The sequence below is a fragment of the Pan paniscus genome, chromosome 20 (genome assembly GCF_029289425.2).
Source record: "Pan paniscus chromosome 20, NHGRI_mPanPan1-v2.0_pri, whole genome shotgun sequence".
Taxonomy (NCBI): Eukaryota; Metazoa; Chordata; class Mammalia; order Primates; family Hominidae; genus Pan; species Pan paniscus.
In genome coordinates, this window is record NC_073269.2 from 19,190,010 (window position 1) to 19,210,005 (window position 19,996).

Consider the following 19,996-nt stretch of genomic DNA (forward strand, 5'->3'; position numbering starts at 1 on the left):
TAACTGCAACCTCCGCCTCCTGGGTTCAAGCGATTCTCCTGCCTCAGCCTCCCAAGTAACTGGAACTACAGGTGTGCGCCACCACACCCAGCTAATTTTTGTATTTTTAAAGTAGAGACGGGTTTCACCATGTTGGCCAGGATAGTCTCAATTTCTTACCTCAGGATCTGCCCACCTTGGCCTCCCAAAGTGCTGAGATTATGGGTGTGAGGCACCGCGCCCGGCCGATGGGCTGTTTTTGTGTTCTGGGTTGGGTAGGATAAGATAGTTCCCACTTGGCTTTCTAGATCCACTTTTCACGCGCCTCTACTTGGCTCTGGTTCTTTGGACAGATCTGTGGTTCCCTGGTCCTCTGCCTTCCATCTGGGGTCAGACAACTGAGAGGAGATGGATGGCAGGAGGGGAGTGAATTCAGCTTCAAGCCTGTCCTGAGAACAGGTCACTCACCTGACCCAGAGCCATGGTTTCTGGGGATGGCAACATCTGCCCAGTGTCCCAGGGTGCTAGGGTTGTGATTGAAGCCTTTTAAAATTTTTATGTATTTAGTTAGTTATTGTTTGTTTGTTAGTTTGTTATTGACACAGAGTCTCACCCTGTCGCCCAGGCTGGAGTGCAGCAGCAAAATCATGGCTCACTGCAGCCTCAACCTCCTGGGCTCAGGCGATCCTCCCACCTCAGCCTCCCGAGTAGCTGCGAGTACAGGTGCAGGTCACCACACCCGGCTAATTTTTTAATTTGTTTCTAGAGACGGGGTGTTGCCACATCCAGGCTGGTCTTGAACTCCTGGACTCAAGGAGTGATCCGCCCGCCTCGGCCTCCCAGAGTACTGAGATTATAGGAGTGAGCCACTGTGCCGGCCTTTGAAGCTTTTCCTGCAAATTCTCTTATCTTTATGACAGACCTCAGTCACCCACTGTGATTGCAGGATGCCTCCCATGGGGATCTTAACCAAAAAGCATTCTTCCCCAGGAGCTTTTCCTGATAGCAAATGCGTTAGATTTTGGGAACATCTAAAAATAACTTTTTCTTCTTTTTTGTTATTATAGGCAGGAAATACGCTATGTGTAAACCAGAAGACTATAAAGATCTCCACATTTCCAGCCCTGAGGAAACCACTGCTGATCTTTAGGTGTCTATCCTTTTTGTCTTTTTTTTTTTTTTTTGAGATGGGATCTTGCTCTGTTGCCCAGGCTGGAGTGTGGTGGCGTGATCTCCGCTCACCGCAACCTCCGCCCCCCAGGTTCAAGTGATTCTCCTGCCTCAGCCTCCCGAGTAGCTGGGATTACAGGCGCCTGCCACCATGCCTGGATACTTTTTCCATTTTTAGTAGAGACGGGGTTTCACCATGTTGGCCAGGCTGGTCTCGAATGCCTGACCTCAGGCGATCCACCCGCCTTGGGCTCCCAAACTGCTGGGATTACATGTGCCACCATGCCCACCCTTCTTTTTTTGTTTTTTGTTTTTTTGTTGTTGTTCTTGTTGTTTCTAAGATGGAGTCTCCCTGTCTGTCACCCAGGCTGGAGTACAGTGGCGTGATCTTGGCTCACCACAACTTCTGCCTCCCAGATTCAAGCAATTCTCCTACCTCAGCCTCCCAAGTAGCTGGGACTACAGGCGACTGCCACCACAGCTAATTTTTGTATTTTTAATAGAGATGGAGTTTCACCATATTGGTCAGGATGGTCTCGATCTCCTGACCTCGTGGTCTGCCCGCCTCAGCCTCCCAAAGTGCTAAGATTACAGGCGTGAGCCACCGCGCCCGGCCATTTTTTTTTTTTTTTTTTTGAGACAGAGTCTCCCACTGTCGCCCGGGCCGGAGTGCAACGGTGCCATCGCAGTTCATTGCAAGCTCCGCCTCCTGGGTTCACACCATTTTCCTGCCTCAGTCTCCCTAGTAGCTGGGACTACAGGCGCCCGCCACCACGCCTGGCTAATTTTTTTTGTACTTTTAGTAGAGATGGGGTTTCACCATGTTAGCCAGGATGGTCTCTGTCTCCTGACCTCGTGATCCGCCTGCCTCGGCCTCCCAAAGTGCTGGGATTACAGGCGTGAGCCACCGCGCCTGGCCCCCCCCCTTTTTTTTTTCGAGATGGGGTCTTGCTCTGTTGCCCAGGCTGGCATGCAGTGGTGTGATCTCGGCTCACTGCAGCCTCCATATTCCGGGTTCAAGGGATTCTCCTGCCTCAGCCTCCTCAGTAGCTGAGATTACAAGGGCGTGCCACCACACCTGGCTATTTTTTGCATTTTTTGTAGAGACGGGGTTTCACTATGCTGGCCAGACTGGTCTTGAACTCCTGACCTCAGGTGATCTGGCTGCCTCAGCCTCCCAAAGTGCTGGGATTACAAGCCTGAGCTGCTGCAGCCAGCCTCCCTCTTGTCTTTCTCAGGACAGGGCTCTGGGATCAGACAGAGCCGGGCCTGAATGCCTGCCTGACGATATGCTCTGTGAGCTTGGGCAAGTGTCTCAACCTCTCTGAGCTTCAGTTTCCTCATTTATAAATGGTGTAAGCATAGTGCCAACTTTGTCAGATTGCTGGGTGTAAATGCCCCGAGGTTGATAAATGTCGGTTCCTACTATGCCACCAGGCTGGAGTGCAGTGGTGTTATAGCTAACTGCAGCCCCAAACTCTTGGGCTCAGGCGATCCTCCCTGTCAGCCTCCCTAGTAGTAGTATGCCATGCCTGTCTAATTTTTTTTTTTTTTTGAGATGGCGTCTCGCTCTGTCGCCCAGGCTGGAGTGCAGTGGCGCAATCTCAGCTCACTGCAAGCTCCGCCTCCTAGGTTCACGCCATTCTCCTGCCTCAGCCTCCCGAGTAGCTGGGACTACAGGCGCCCGCCACTACACCCGGCTAATTTTTTTGTATTTTTTAGTAGAGACAGGGTTTCACCATGTTAGCCAGGATGGTCTCAATCTCCTGACCTTGTTATCTGCCTGCCTCAGCCTCCCAAAGTGCTGGGATTACAGGCATGAGCCACCGCGTCCAGCCATGCCTGGCTAATTTTTTAAAAGGTTTGTTTTAGAGACGGGGTCTTGCTTTGTTGCCCAGGCTGGTCTCGAACTCCTGGTATCAAGTGATCCTCCTGCCTCAGCCCCTCAAGTATCTGGGATTACAGGCACAAGCCACCACCCCGGCTACAGGAATGTTATATAACAGATGTTCAAATTCTTGTTCAGGCTTTCTATAGATAACAGGATTTCAGCCCCTCTTTTATGTGACCCAGGCCAAGTTTTGGTCTTGTTCCACAGTCCTAGAACCTGCCATGTTTTTGTTTTTTTTTTTTTGAGACGGAGTCTCGTTCTGTCGCCCAGGCTGGAGTGCAGTGGCACGATCTCGGCTCACTGCAAGCTCTGCCCCCCGAGTTCACACCGTTCTCCTGCCTCAGCCTCCCGAGTAGCTGGGACTACAGGCACCCGCCACTATGCCTGGCTAATTTTTTTGTATTTTTAGTAGAGACGGGGTTTCATACCTGCCATTGGTTTTTAAGATCTTATGTCTGGGCCAGGAATGGTGACTCACACATGTAATCCCAGCACTTTGGGAGGCCAAGGTGGGTGGATCACTGGAGGTCAAGAGTTCGAGACCAGCCTCGCCAACATGGTGAAACCTCATCTCTACTTAAAATACAAAAAGTAGCTGGGCAAGGTGGTGCACGCCTGGAATCCGAGCACTTTGGAAGCCTGAGGCAGGTGGATCACCTGAGGTCAGGAGTTCAAGACCATCCTGGCCAACATAATGAAACCCTGTCTCTACTAAAAGTACAAAAATTAGCTAGGCATGGTGGCGCGTGCCTGTAATCCCAGCTACTTAGGAGGCTGTGGCAGGAGAATTGCTTGAACCCAGGAGGCGGAGGTTGCAGTGAGCCGATATTGAGCCATTGCACTCCAGCCTGGGCAACAAGATCGAGACTCCGTCTCAAAAAATAAATAAATAAATAATAAATGTAAGTGAGACCAGGTAGACTGGTGCATGCCTATAATCCCAGCACTTTGGGAGACTGAGGTGGGAAGATGGCTTGAGCCCAGGAGTCCAAGGCTGCAGTGAGCTATGACCGTGCCACTGCACTCCAGCCTTGGCCACAGAATGATAGACACCTTATCTCTTACAGAAAAAAAAAAAAAAAAATCAAGTGAATGTTTCATTGAGTGCTTACTAAGTTCCACGCACAAAGGCTAAACACCTTGACAGACACTATTTTCTATAACAGTCACAAGAACCCATTTGAAAGAAAGGAGGGCTGGGCGCGGTGGCTCACGCCTATAATCCCAACACTTTGGGAGGCTGAGGCAGGCGGATCACTTGAGGTCAGGAGTTCCAGACCAGCCTGGCCAACAAGGTGAAACCCGGTCTCTACCAAAAATACAAAAATTAGCTGGGGGTGGTGGCTGGCGCCTGTAATCCCAGCTACTCAGAAAGCTGAGGCAGGAGAATCGCTTGAACCTGGGAGGTGGAGGTTGCTGTGAGCGGAGATCGTGCCACTGCACTCTAGCCTGGGCAACAGAGCAAGACTCTGTCTCAAAAAAGAAAAAAAAAAGAGAAAGAAAGAAAGGAAGGAGGATCAAGGCACTGCAAGTAAGTGAAGGAGGAGGCAAGATTTCACTCCATCCTTTGCCGTGAGTACTGTCGGTATATCCCCCTGAGTTGTGCCTTGTCTCCATTTGACATCACCAAGCTTGTTATTACTGTGTCTAAACCACAAGCAAATTGGCTATAAGTAAGGGCCACAACCATCAGTTCAACTTGACCAGAATATAGTAACCACCCACCACATGCTAGACCTTATACTTGTCAAGGAAAAACAGCTCAGATCTCCCACCTTCCTGGAGCTTATAAGACTTCCGGGTCACCTCCTTTAGCTTATGCATAGACTTTTATTTTATTATTATTTATTTTCGAGACAGGGTCTCGCTCTGTTACCCAGGCTGGAATGCAGTGGTGTGATCTTGGCTCACTGCAGCCTCAACCTCCTGGGCTCAAGTGATTCTCCTGCCTCAGCCTCCCAAGTAGCTGGGACCACAGGCATGCGCCACCACACCTGGCTACTTTTTGTATTTTTAGTAGAGATGGGGTTTCACCATGTTGCCCAGGCTGGTCTCAAATTCCTGACCTCAAGGGATCTGCCCTCCTTGGCCTCCCAAAGTGCTGGGATTACTTTCCAGGTGTGAGCCACCGCGCCCGGCCTGCACAGACCTTTAAATATGCGCTTCAGTTCTTAGAGAGTTTTAACTGCACTGGATGCTAAGTTGAGTTTCAGATAAAGGTGTCAGAACAATGGCCGGAGGACAATAAGGTGCTGTTACTAGTGATGCCTTGTCTCGGAAGGGAGCAATTTTGGGAGTGGGAAGGGGACAAAAGAAACTGTAGTCCCTAGGGATAAGGGCTGAAGCCCTGGTCCCCAAATGCTTGCATTTGGATCCCAGATTCATTATTTACTTGTGGTGTGACCTTGGACAAGGCCTCTCATTGTCCCGTGCCTCAGTTTCTCCATCTGCAAAGTAGACCTGGTCTTAGTAACCTGCTGCCTGGAATTGTGGTGTGAACTGAGGGAGCTATGCAAAGCTTTAGACAGTGACTGGTTGGCGGCAAGCAATCAATCAATGAAGCCTCCATCACAGTGATCCCTTGGGCTCCCCAGGGAGTAGCAGTTTGGAGGACCCAGATTCTGAACCCACAGAGTTGGTGTGGAAGAGGAAGAGGGAGCCTGGTGAGCCCCCCACTTACACCCCCAGAAGCCTTGGAGCCAAAGCAGCCGGACCCCAGCCCCAGCTTCAGAGGAGCTGCCTTGGGGGTGGGGCTGCCCCGGGGCTGGCCCAGCCCCAGCAAGCTTGTTAATTACTTCTCAGGGTCACGGTCTTAAGGAGCCCCTCCGAGGGGATCTTTGCCCAGCCCTCTGTTTATTGATCGCATCTAATCTCTCCGCAGGCGGGCGGGCCTCTAAATCCTGCTTAACTCTCGGTTCCTGCCCTTTCCGGGCAGGGAGGCCCCCGGGCTGGGTTTAGCTCGCAGCGAATGAGGGCTGGAAAACTGGAGCGCATTGGGAGACCTCTAGGGCCCCCCTAAAACAGAGAAGGGATGGTGGGTTCCCCCCCCCCACAAGCATCTCGGGACTCCCAACACCTACCCACCTGTGGGCGAAGACACCGCTCGTTTTTGCCCCTCCCAATCCCCGATCTTGGAATCCACCTCTTGTGGCTCCAGAATCCAGGTAGACCGCCCCCACTTCCCCCTCGGCCAGCCCTGGCCTCCCTGGGTCCCCATCAGGGGAAGGAGGATTTGGGAGCTGGGGAGCCGCCCTGACTTGCTGTTCTCCTTTCCTTAAAGAAACCAGCGCCGCTGGAGGGAGTGGAGCCCCTGGCCCCCGGCCTGGCTCGGCTCTTTGCCGAGGTGATTAGGATGCGTCCTCCGAGGGCGCACGGCTTTAACCCGAGTTGCCAGCGCTTTTCGGGCCCCGGGCGATGTCGGTTGTTCAGGGGGCTCTCTGGGTGCCTGGCGGGCCTCCGTTCCCACCTTTGAAGTGAGCTCTGGTTGGATGGTGGGAGGAGGGGGGGCGAGGCGGGGTGTTCTGCTGGGCCGGGTCTGGGAGGAATTCGCGGGAAATGCGGGGGCTTAATGGGGGAAACAGAGGCAGTGTCAAAGAGACGGCCTGCTAACATTTTTAAAAATGTTTTTACAATTTTTGTTTGTTTATTTTTTTTGAAACCAGGCCTTGCTCTGTTGCCCAGGCTGGAGTGCAGTGGCGTGATCATAGCTCACTGCAGCCTTGAAGTCCTAGGCTCAGGTGAGCCTCCCACCTTGGCCTCCTGAGTAGCTGGGACTACAGGTGCATGCCACCACGCTATGCTAAATTTTGTTTTCTTTCTCGGTAGAGAAGGGGTCTCACTATGTTGCCCAGGCTGTGGCAGGCTGGGCATGAGTGGCTCATACCTGTAATCTCAGCACTTTGGGAGGCTGAGGCAGGATTGCTTGAGCCCAGGAGTTTGAGACCAGCCTGGGTAACATAGTGAGACCCTGTCTCTCCAAAAAAAAAAAAAAAAAAAAAAAAAAAAAAAAAAAAAAAAAAAAAAAAAAAAAAGGCAGGTGTGGTGGCACACCCGTAGTCCCAGCTACTCGGGGAGCTGAGGCAGTAGGATCACTTGAGCCCAGGAGTTTTGAGTCTGCAGTGAGCTATGATCGTGCCACTGCACTCCAGCCCGGGCAATAGAGTGAGACCCTTTCTCAAAATAATAATAATAACAATAAAATATAAAATAAAATAAGAAACAAAAACTTGGAAGACAGAGCAGCCTAGGTTCGAATCCTGCCTCCACCACCCAGCACTGGGAGATCCTGAGTGAGTGACTTTGCTTCTTGGGGCTCTCTCCTCACCTCTGACTTCTCAGCTGCTCTGGGTCAGGAACTGAATGACTAAAAGGGCCTGGTTCAGAATGAGTGCTCCTCCTGGCCAAGAGAGAAGGAGGAAGGACAGGGGTGGGTGGGACAGCTGTAGGGATCTGGGCTGGTGGGTTGGGGAGGTTGCCGGCTCCTACCTTTTAGAGCTCCCAGGCTGTAGACCAAAACTGACATGAATACCTGCTCTTGCCCAGCGGGTGTGGATGCCCAGGGGGTCTCTGGGTGGGGAAGAGGTGGGTGTCTATTGGCCCAGTGGTAAAGGGTCTAAGTAAAGGATCTGGGTCTTCAGTTTATATTTCTCTAGGAATGTGTGATGGAGCGCTATGACCAGACATGAGTGTGGTCAGAGTTCAGAACCAGGCACCAGTGTGCCCTGACCTGTGCCTCAGTGGTTGCACATTCCTGGTGCACACCTGGTGTATACCTGGCACACAGCACATACCTGGTGCACACCTGGCATATACGTGGCACACGCCTGCCACATTCCTGGTGCACACCGGGAGTATACCTGGCACACACCTGCCACATTCCTGGTGCACACCTAGCGTATACCTAGCACACACCTGCCACATTCCTGGTGCACACCTGGAGTATACCTGGCACATGCCTGCCACATTCCTGATGTACACCTGGTGTACACCTGGCACACGCCTGCCACATTCCTGGTGCACAGCTGGTGTACACCTGGCACACACCTGCCACATTCCTGGTGCACACCTGGCACACACCTGCCACATTCCTGGTGCACACCTGGTCTATGCCTGGCACACACTTGGTGTACACATGGCATATATCTTTAAGGCTTTCAGCCACTGATCCATCTTGGTCTTGCTCACCCAGTGTCAGAGAGGCATCAGGTACCTGAGTGAGATCACCTTTCTTGATGAAACACAAAATTGGGAACCACATAAAGAGCACTCACTATATACCAGGTGCTGTCTTAAGTGAGTTAACTTTCATTAACTCATTTTATTTTCACAAGATGCTGTTAGTTGGAGGCCATTCGTTCTATTGGCCAGATATTTCCTGCTCTTGCCTTTCCTGTGAGCAAGATAGTATAACTGAGTACCCCCACTTCTCTTTTTCTTTTCTTTCTTTTTTTTTTTTTTTGAAACAGGGTCTCACTCTGTCACCCAGGCTGAAGTGCAGTGGCACAATCATGATCATGGTTCACTTCATTGCAGCCTCTATCACCCAGGCTCAGGTGATCCTCCCACCTCAGCCTCCTAAGTAGCTGGGACTACAGGCGTGTTCCATCATGCCCGGCTAATTTTTTGTAGAGATAGGGTCTCATTATGTTGCCCACGCTGGTCTTGAACTCCTGAGCTCAAGCCTTCTACTTGCCTCAGCCTCCCAAAGTGGTAGGATTACAGGCATGAGCCACTGCACACAGCCACCCCCATTTTTCTAAGATATGGTTTATTTTTTCTCTGTCTCTCCTCTTTTATCATTCCCTGATTCCCCACTTCCTACTCAGCCCTTTAGAAATACAAATATAGGCCGGGCGTGGTAGCTCACTCCTGTAATCCTAGCATTTTGGGAGTCTGAGGTGGGAAAATTACCTGAGGTCGGGAGTTCACGACCAGCCTGGCCAACATGGTGAAACCCCGTCTCACAGTGGCACGCGCCTGTAATTCCAGCCATTCGGGAGGCTGAGGCAGAAGAATCGCTTGAACCCGGGAGGCGGAGGTTGCAGTGAGCCGAGATCACGTCACCGCACTCTAGCCTGGGCTACAGAGCGAGGTTTTGTCTCAAACAAACAAACAAACGAACAAACGAACAAACAAAAACGAACAAAAAACCCCAAATATAACCTTTTACTCCTTCCTTCCCCAACGCCCCCTTGATTCACCAGACACTCCCTACAGGGCAAGTTCATTAAACTCCTCAAGAGTTGACAGTTGATTTAGAGACCAAAGCATGCCTGCTACAGAACTCTCACCCATCAGGAGGTTGCCTCAAGAGGTAACAGCCAAATCTACGAAACTCCCTCCATCGGGAGACTACCTCGAAAAACTCCCACCTGGGGAGATTTTGGCCTAGTCCTGTCCACAAAGGTGCCAGCAGCCCCTAGCTCAACCGCCCAGTAGATAAGGCACCAGAGCTAACATGCGCCCCCCACCCTACTTTTTCCCCTGCCTTTTAAAGTGCTGGCTTTCTGCTCCAAAACGGAAGCAGTATGTTTAAAGGTGGGACGCCTGTGCTTCTTCCCCTAAGCTAGTTTTGGAATAAATCACTTTCTTTAGACCAGACCTAGCTTTCGTTAATTGGACTTCGCAAGCTGGCAAGTGACTAACCCACATTTTGGTTACAGTAGCTGCACTTCATGCCCACCTTGTGTTGGATGAGGTCATGTGACTAGCTCTAACCAATGAGCTGTGAGTGAAATTGACAGGCATTATTCCCAAACTACAGCATTTAATTGCCTGTGTGAGATCCCCCAAAGCTCTTACTTCCTTCCAGCGTGACAGCAAGCAATGTTTCATAATGTTCCAGAATGTGGCTGTTCCATCGGAGACTATGATGAGCAGAACCTCCTTGCAACAACCCAAAATGGACATGAAGCCTGGGTGAGGAATAAACGTTGTAGTTTTAAGGTTCTTGGGCTAGTTTGTTTCTGCAGCATGACCTAGCCTATCCTAACCATTACAAATTACACACCCCTTTTTACAGGTGAAGAAACTGAGGCATAGACAGGTTAATCACTGTTCTTGGTCACCCAGCTAGTAAGTGACAAAGTGATAGAGTCAAGGTTAGAATCCGGACAGTCGACTCTAAAGTCTCTGCTTGCTTGCTTGCTTTTTCTTTCTTTCCTTCTTTCTTTCTTACTCTTTCTTTCCTTTTCTTTCTTTTTCTTTCTTTCCTTCTTTCTTTCTTTCTCTTTCTTTCCTTTTCTTTTTTTCTCTTTCTTTCTCTCTTTCTCTCTCTCTCTCTTTCTCTCTTTCTTCCTTTCTTGGCGGAGTTTCACTCTTGTTGCCCAGGCTGGAGTGTAATGGCGCGATCTCGGCTTACCGCAACCTTTGCCTCCCAGGTTCAAGCGATTCTCCTGCCTCAGCCTCCCCAGTAGCTGGGATTACAGGCATGTGCCACCACGCCCAGCTCATTTTGTATTTTTAGTAGAGATGGGATTTCTCCATGTTGGTCAGGCTTGTCTCAAACTCCCGAACTCAGGTGATCCTCCCACCTCGGCCTCCCAAAGTGCTGGGATTACAGGCATGAGCCACCATGCCTGGCTTTTTTTTTTTTTTTTTTTTTTTTGAGACGGAGTCTCACTCTGTCGGCCAGGCTGGAGTGCAGTGGCGCGATCTTGGCTCACTGCGACCTCCGCCTCTCAGGTTCAAGCAATTCTCCAGCCTCAGACTCCTGAGTAGCTGGGACTACAGGCGCACGAAGCTACGCCTGGCTTTTTTTTTTTTTTTTTTTTTGTATTTTAGTAGAGACGGGGTTTCACCGTGTTACCCAGGCTGGTCACGAACTCTTGAGCTCAGGTAATCCGCCCGCCTCGGCCTCCCAAAGTGCTGGGATTACAGGCGTTAGCCACCGTGCCCGGCCCCGGCTTTTTTTTTTTTTTTTGAGGAGTCTCACTCTGTCACCCAGGCTGGAGTGCAGTGGCACGATCTTGGCTCACTGGAGCCTCTGCCTCTCGGGTTCAAATGATTCTCTTGCCTCAGCCTCCCAAGTAGCTGGGATTACAGGCGGAGATCATGCCCGGCTAATTTTTGTATTTTTAGTAGATGGGGTTTCACCATGTTGGCTAGGCTGGTCTCAAACTCCTGATCTCAGGTGATCTACATACCTCAGCCTCACAAAGTGCTGGGATTACAGGCATGAGCCACTACACCCAACCTCTTTTTCTATTTTTAGAGACAGAGTCTTGCTCTATCACTCAGGCTGGAGTGCAGTGGTATTATCACAGCTCACTGCAGCCTCAAACCTTTTTTTTTTTATTTTTAGAGACAGAGTCTTGCTCTATCACTGAGGCTGGAGTGCAGTGGTGTGATCATGGCTCACTGCGGCCTCAGACTTCCAGGTTCAAGCAATTCCTCTCACCTCACCCTCTGAAGTAGCTAGGACTACAGGCATGGTCCACCACCCCTGGCTTTCTTTTTTTTTTTTTTTTTTGTAGAAACTAAGTCTCACTATGTTGCCCAGGCTGGTCTCAAACTCCTGGCCTCAAGCAATCCTCCAGCCTCAGCCTCCCAAAGTGTTAGGATTACAGGCATGAGCCACCAGGCCTGGTCTGCTGTTGTTTCTAAACTGTTATCTTCGGCCGGGGGGGGGTCCCTAAACATATGGAAAATTCACAAACTGCAACAGATTCTGGATGAGGTTGGCCTTTGCTGTCCTGTTGCCTCTGATAATTTTTTTTTTTTTTTTGAGATGGTTTCTCGCTCTGTGGCCCAGGCTGGAGTGCAGTGGCGTGATCTCAGCTCACTGCGACCTCCACCTCCTGGGTTCCAGCAGTTCTCCTGCCTCAGCCTCCTGAGTAGCTGGGACTATAGGCATGAGCCACCACGCCTGGCTAATTTTTGTATTTTTAGTAGAGATGGGGTTTCTTTTTTCTTTTCTTTTTTTTTTTTTTTTTTTGAGACAGAGTCTCGCTCTGTCACCCAGGCTGGAGTGCAGTGGCGCGATCTTGGCTCACTGCAAGCTCCAACTCCCAGGTTCACGCCATTCTCCTGCCTCAGCCTCCCGAGTAGCTGGGACTACAGGCGTCCGCTACCACGCCCAGCTAATTTTTTTTTTCTATTTTTAGTAGAGACGGGGTTTCACCGTGTTAGCCAGGATGGTCTCGACCTCGTGATCCGCCTGCCTCAGCCTCCCAAAGTGCTGGGATTACAGGCGTGAGCCACCATGCCCGGCCAAGACAGGGCTTCACCATGTTAGCCAGGCTGGTCTCGAATTCCTGACATCAGTAGATCCACCTGCCTCAGCCTCCCAAAGTGCTGGGATTACAGGCATGAGCCATCTCGCCCTGCCACCCCTGATCATTTTTGGCTTCTTGTTTCTTTCCCTCTTGAGCACTGGCTCTCTTGGTTGGTTTCTCTCTAGCACCTCCCCTGGGGGAAATCTAGGAGGCTGGACAAGAGGATTGAGTAACATTCTCCTCCCTCTAACACCCACCTGGACCCTTTAGTTCCTTCAGCCTTACACCTCCAATCCCCTCTTGATCTCCTTGCCAATCCCCTGCTCTGCCTACACTCTGATCACATGAGCCCTAACACTTCCTCCTAAGGGCTGGAGAACAATTGTTTGCTACAGGGAGAAAAATCCTCAAGCCAGAGAGCTGAGCCATTAGACTCCTGGGTCCTGAGGAGAGCCCAGAGCTGAGGTTTCAGAAATGTCTTCTCACCTCTTCATCCCTTGGGCTGCCTCCTGTCACTTCCCGGGGTCTCTGAGTCCCCTCTGCACTCAGAAGCTCCTAGGGAGGACCAGCCAGACAGGGCTCAGGACACTTACAGGCAAACCTCCGCTCCTCCCGCCCTGACCAGTTAACGCGACACTTATTCTACATTAAATACCAATTGGACCAATTTTCTGCTGTAATTAAAACCTCTGCAGACGTGTTCCCTGCTCAGCAGTGATGAGTTTATTAACCTCCAGCTCTGAAGGAATGTGGGGGCAGGGGAGAGGGAAGGAAAGAAGAGAGTTTTCCAGATTAGGAGATTGGACCCAGGGAGAGGGTGGGTTTGGAGCTGTGCTGTCTCCTAGTTGGGCTCTGAGCAAGAGACAGATGGGGGTGTGTGCAAAAGCATTAACATCTGTGTGTTTGCTGCCTCTGCAGTGGGGACTTGCAAATATCTACCCCCACCACCCTGACCTGCTACAGAACCAGGACTGCCCTCCCATAATCAAGTGTGTTTTATAGCCCTACTTCCCAAATTATTGGCAGGCAGCATGTCCTGAATCTGGAAATACAGCCTCTTTCAGTTCAACATTTTGGCCTTGTATGGGATCGTTTGTTACGTAGCATAACTTAGGTTATCTGACTATTACATATTGTATCTCCACTTCATAGTTGGTGAAACAGGCACATGCCACCATGCCCAGATAATTTTCTGCTCTGGGCAGGAGACAGACGGAGGCGTGTGCAAAAGCATTGACAACTATTGTGTTTGCCGCTTCTGTGGTGGTGACTTGGAAGTATCTGAACCCCCATCACCCTGACCTCAGTTTCACAACAGAGGCCCAGTTTGCATACAAACCTAGGTGAGGTCATGAAGGGTTCATAGCTTGCAGCCATAGAGGCTGGAAATCAATGCCTAGTACATCCCTGGCAGCTCAAGGAGTCAGCTCATTTCTGTTCATTAGAGATCACAGAATCATCACGTTCTCTCTCTTTTTTTTTTTTGAGATGGAGTCTCGCTTTGTCACCTAGGCTAGAGTGCAGTGACGCAATCTCGGTTCACTGCAACCTCCGCCTCCAGGATTCAAGCGATTCTCCTGCCTCAGCCTCCCGAGTAGCTGGGACTACAGGCATGTGCCACTACGCACTGCTAATTTGTTTGTATTTTAGTAGAGATGGGGTTTCACCATTTTGGCCAGGCCAGTCTCAAACTCCTGACCTCAGGTGATAAGCCCACCTTGGCCTCCCAAAGTGCTAGGATTACAGGTGTGAGCCGCCATGCCTGGCTATTCTTTTTTTTTCTGAGATGAGATTTCACTGTCCTCCAGGCTGGAATGCAGTGGGGCAGTCATAGCTCACTGCAGCCTCAAACTCTTGGGCTCAAGCCATCCTCGGCCTCCAGAGTAGCCGGGACCACAGGTGCACACCACCATGCCTGGCTAATATATATATATTTTTTTTACTGCTTGTAGAGATGGGGGTCTCACTATGTTGCCCAGGCTGGTCTCAAAACTCCTGGGCTCAAGCAATCCTCCTGCCTCAGCCTCTCAAAGTGCTGGGATTACAGGCGTGAGCCGCAGCGCCCCGTCCTGCTCATTTCCTTTTATTACCAACAATTCTCCATTCTTTATTTTTAATATCCCCTTCATTCACCAGGGCTCAACTTTGTCATCCAACTTTTATTGCTTTGTGGGGAGGAACGCAACCAAAGAGACACCGGGAGGCAATGACCTCATGGAACAAGGAAGCTGTGTTGGACATCTGGAATGGAGTTGGATTTCCACCATGGCCCAAAACACTTCCAATTCCTCCTTCTAGCATGTTTCGAACCCTGTGGCCAACACTGCCGTTTGTCACCTTTTTGAATGTGTTGGATTATCTGTTAGCCTATCTACATCTTGTTTTCCTGTGTATTTCAGGGGCTGGAATTCTGGCAACTACTCCTTGTCTAAGATTCTGTTGCCAGGAGGGTTACAGGGTGGATTCTATAAATGAGGAGCATCAGATCGTCGTGGTGGCTCACAACTGTAATCCCAGTACTTTGGGAGGCCAAGGCAGGCGGATCGCTTGAGCTCAGGAGTTCGAGACCAGCCTGGGCAACATGGTGAAAGCCCGTCTCTACTAAAAATACAAAAAATTAGCAGGGTGTGGTGGCACATGCCTGTAATCCCAGCTACTTTGGAGGCTGAGGCGGGAGGATCACTTGAGCCTGGGAGACAGAGGTTGCAAGTGAGCTGAGATCACACCATTGCACTCCAGCCTGGGTGACAAGAGTGACACTCCGTCTCAAAAAAAAAAAAAAAAAAAAAAAAAAAAGAGAGCGAGAACATGTGGCCTGCAAAGACAGAAATATTTAGATTCTGATCCTTGATGGAAAAAGTTTTCCATCCTCTGCTCTTGACTTCATTTGATCATTCCCACAATGAATAAGTTAGTTCTAGGATCTTGAGCAAACATGTCTGTATTAGTCTGTTTTCACACCGCTATAAAGAACTATGTGAGAGTGAGTAATTTATGAAGAAAAAAGGTTTAATTGACTCACAGTTCCGCGTGGCTGATGGGGCCTCAGGAAACTTACAATCATGACAAAAAGTGAAGGGAAAGCAAGGCACATCGTACATGGAGGCAGGAGAGAGAGAGAGAGAGAGAGAAGGGGGACGTGCCAGACGCTTATCAAACAACCAGATCTGGTGAGAACTCACTGTCACGAGAATAGCAAGGGGGAAATGCTCCTATGATCCAATCTCCTCCCACCAGGTCCCTCCCCTCGACACGTGGGGATTACAATTCTAGATGCGATCTGGGTGGAGACACAGTCAAACATGTCAGTGTTCTTTCTCTAAGGCTCCATTTTGTCCTCTGTAAAATGGGGTGAGAGGTCCCTACTTAACTGCACGAGCTTGCTCTGCAATTAAAATTGCATGTCATGGGCCAAGGGACTTTGAAAGTGGGACAGCTCCTGCAGGGCTTTTGTCTGGAGTCACAGGATCCAAAACCCCCCAGTAATCCCCACATCTTTCCTTTCTTTTCTCTCTCTTTTCTTTTTTCTCTCTCTTTCTCTTTCTTTTCTTTCTCTTCTCTTTCTTTTCTTTCTCTTCTCTTTCTTCCCCCTCTCTCCTTCCCTTCCCTTCCCTCCCTCCCTCCCTTCCTTTTCCTTTTTTCTGAGAAAGAGTCTCGCTCTTATCACCCAGGCTGGAGTGCAGTGTCGTGATCTTGGCTCACTGCAACGTCTGCCTCCTGGATTCAAGCTGTTCTCCTGCCTCAGCCTCCTGAGTAGCTGGGATTACAAGCGCCCACCACCACGCTCAGCTAATTTTTGTACTCTTAGTAGAGATAGGGTTTTGACATGTTGACCAGGCTGGTCTCGAACCCCTAACCTCAGGTGATCCGCCCACCTCGGCCTCCCAAAGTGCCGGGAATACAGGTGTAAGCTACTGCGCCCAGCCCTTTTCTTTCTTTTCTTCTTCTTTTTTTTTTTTTTTTTTGAGACAGAGTCTCACTGTGTTGCCCAGGCTGGAGTGCAGTAGTGTGTTCTCAGCTCACTGCAACCTTCACCTCCCGGGTTCAAGCTATTCTCCTGCCTCAGCCTCCTGAGTAGCTGGGATAACAGGTGCCTGCCACCAAGCCCGGTTAATTTTTGTACTTTTAGTAGAGACAGGGTTTCACCATGTTAGCCAGGCTGGTCTGAAACTCCTTACTGTCAGGACTCTGAGCCCAAGCTAAGCCATCATAACCCCTGTGACCTGCACGTATACATCCAGACGGCCTGAAGCAACTGAAGAACCACAAAAAAAGTGAAATAGTCAATTCCTGCCTTAACTGGCTAATGGTGGATGACATTCCACCATTGTGATTTGTTCCTGCCCCACCCTAACTGATCAATTGACTTTGTGACATTCCTTCTCCTGGACAATGAGTCTCAGGAGCTCCCCACTGAGCACTTTGTGACCCCCGCCCCTGCCCACAAGAGAAAACCCCGTTTAACTGTAATTTTCCACTACCTACCCAAATCCTATAAAACTGCTCCACCCCTTTGCTGACTCCTTTTTTGGACTCAGTCCGCCTGCACCCAGGTGATTAAAAAGCTTTATTGCTTACACAAAGCCTGTTTGGTGGTCTCGTCACACGGACGCATGTAATACTGACCTCAGGTGATCTGGCTGCCTCAACCTCCCAAAGTGCTGGGATTACAGGTGTGAGCCACTGTGTCTGGCCCTTTTCTTTCTTTTTAGTGGAAATGGGGTCTTGCCATGTTGGCCAGGCTGGTCTCGAACTCCTGGCCTCAAGCAATCCTCCCTCCTCAGCCTCCCAAAGTGCTGGGATTATAAGCATGAGCCACTGCACCCGGCCACCTTTCTCAGTTCTGCCTTAATGTCTCACGTGGCTGTTTTCCTTTTCTCTTGTGTATTCTTTCCTCCCCCTCTGTCTTCTTGCTTTTTTTTTTTTTTTTTTTTTTTTGAGAAAGAGTCTCATTCTGTCACTCAGACTGGAGTGCAGTGGTATGATCTTGGCTCATTGCAACCTCTGCCTCCCATGTTCAAACGATTCTCCCACCTCAGCCTCCCGAGTAGTTGGGACTACAGGCACACGCAATCATACCCAGCTAATTTTTGTATTTTTAGTAGAGACAGGGTTTCACCATGTTGGTCAGGCTGGTCTTGAACTCCTGACCTCAAGTGATCCGCCCACCTCAGCCTCCCAAAGTGCTGGGATTACAGGCGTGAGCCACCGCTCCCAGCCTCTACTTGCTTTTTCCTTCTCACACCTCTCTCTTCTCTTCTGGTTCCCTCTCCCAGCCTTCTCTCTGCACCTCCTCCCCTGCCACTTGCTCTCTTCAAACTCGGGGATGTGAGAAAGTTCCCGCAGAAATTGCAATCTCCTCTCCTCTCATGTGGCTCTGAGATAAGACAGTAAAAATCCGATTTTCAGCAATTTGCTTCATTTGTGAGCTCTCCGGAGTCTCCCTTTCTCCCCCTGACATAAGCTTAGCAAAATTGCCTGGGCGGAGTGGATATTTTTAACCACTTAGTAGTCAGAGCGGGTTCAGAAAGTTTTGCAAGAAACCGGGCCAGGCCCTGTGCGTGGGGTTGCTGGCGGGTTTGGGGCTGGAGGGGAGCACGTGGGGTGGCCTCAAAGGGTTTAGTGGAGGGGCATTTAAGAAGAGGATGTCCGCCAGCCATGGTGGCTCAAGCCTGTAATCCCAGTGAGAGGTGACAGTGTGCTGGCAGCCCTCGCAGCCCTCGCTCGCTCTCGGTGCCTCCTGGGCCTCAGGCGCCCACTCTGGCCGCGCTTGAGGGGCCCTTCAGCCTGCGGCTGCAATGTGGGAACCCCTCTCTGGGTTGGCCAAGGCCGGAGCCAGCTCCCTCAGCTTGTGGGGAGGTGCGGACTGGTGGAAACCAGGGCTGCCCGCTGCACTTGCAGGCCAGCGTGAGTTCCAGGTGGGTGTGGGCTCTGCGGCCCCGCACTCGGAGCAGCAGGCTGGCGCTGCCGGCCCTGGGCAGTGAGGGGCTTGGCACCCGGGCCAGCAGCTGCGGAGGGTTCGCCGGGTCCCGGCGCTGTGCTCGAATTCTCGCTGGGCCTCAGCTACCTCCCTGCCAGGCAGGGCCCGGGATCTGCAGCCTGCCATGCTTGAGCCTTCCCCCAACGCCGTGGCCTCTTGTGCGGCCCGAGCCTCCCCTACCAGCGCCGCCCCCTGCTCCGTGGCGCCGGGTCCCACTGACCACCCAAGAGCTGAGAAGTGCGGGCGCACAGCGCGGGACTAGCAGGCAGCTCCAGCTGCTGCCCTGGTGCGGGATCTGCTATGTGAAGCCAGCTGGACTCCTGAGTCCAGTGGGACTTGGAGAACCTTTATGTCTAGCTAAGGGACTGTAAATATACCAATCAGCACTCTTGTCTAGCTCAAGGCTTGTAAATGCACCAATCAGCACTCTGTGTCTAGCTCAAGATTTGTAAATAACCAATCAGCACTCTGTGTCTAGCTCAAGGTTTGCACTCTGTATTTAGCTAATGTGGTGGGGACTTGGAGAACCTTTAGTGTCTAGCTAAGGGATTGTAAATACACCAATCAGCACTCTCTGTCTAGCTCAAGGTTTGTAAATGCACCAATCAGTGCTCTGTGTCTAGCTAATCTAGTGGGGACTTGGAGAACTTTTGTGCCTAGCTCAGGGATTGTAAACGCACTAATCGGCACCCTGTCAAAATGGACCAATCAGCTCTCTGTAAAACGGACCAATCAGCAGGATGTGGGTGGGGCCAGATAAGGGAATAAAAGCAGGCTGCCTGAGCTAGCAGTGCCAACCTGCTCCCATTCCCGTCCATGGTGTGGAAGTTTTGTTCTTTTGTTCTTTGCAATAAATCTTACTGCTGCACACTCTTTGGGTCTGCATTGCATTTATGAGCTGTGACACTCACCGCGAAGGTCTACAGCTTCACTCCTGAGGCCAGTGAGACCAGGAACCCACCGGGAGGAATGAACAACTACAGACGTGCTGCCTTAGGAGCTGCAACACTCGCCGTGAAGGTCTGCAGCTTCACTGCTGAAGCCAGCGAGACCACCAGCCCGCCAGAAAGAAGAAATTCCAAACACATCCGAACATCAGAAGGAACAAACTCCCGACACACCACCTTTAAGAACTGTAATACTGCAAGGGTCTGTGGCTTCGTTCTTGAAGTCAGTGAGACCAAGAACCCACTGATTCTGGACACACCAGCACTTTGGGAGGCCAAGGCGGGTGGATCATGTGAGGTTAGGAGTTCAAGACTAGCCTGGCCAACAGGATGAAACACCGTCTCTACTAAAAATACAGAAAATTAGCCAGGCATGGTGGCACATGCCTTGTCTATAGTCCCAGCCGCTCAGGAGACTGAGGCAGGAGAATTGCTTGAACCCGGGAGGTGGAGGTTGCAGTGAGCTGAGATCGCGCCACTGCACTCCAGCCTGGGTGATGGAGTGAGACTCTGTCTCAAAAAAAAAAAAAAAAAAAAGAAAAAAAATGGATGTGACTGAAGAAAGAAAAGAGGTTCCCTTTGGAAGAAGCAGATCTGCTCTTGAGGGGGTGAAGCTGCAGGGGAACGCCCAGGCTTTTTCCCTCCCACCAGTACCTCCTTTTGGCTGAATCCAACCCCAAAGCAGAGGGCAATGGAGCCCAGTGGTGTGGGCCTAGAGGTCAGCTCCCAGGACATAGAACAGGATGGTTGGCCGGACGCAGTGGCTCATGCCTGTAATCTCAGCACTGTGGGAGGCAGAGATAGGAGAATTGCT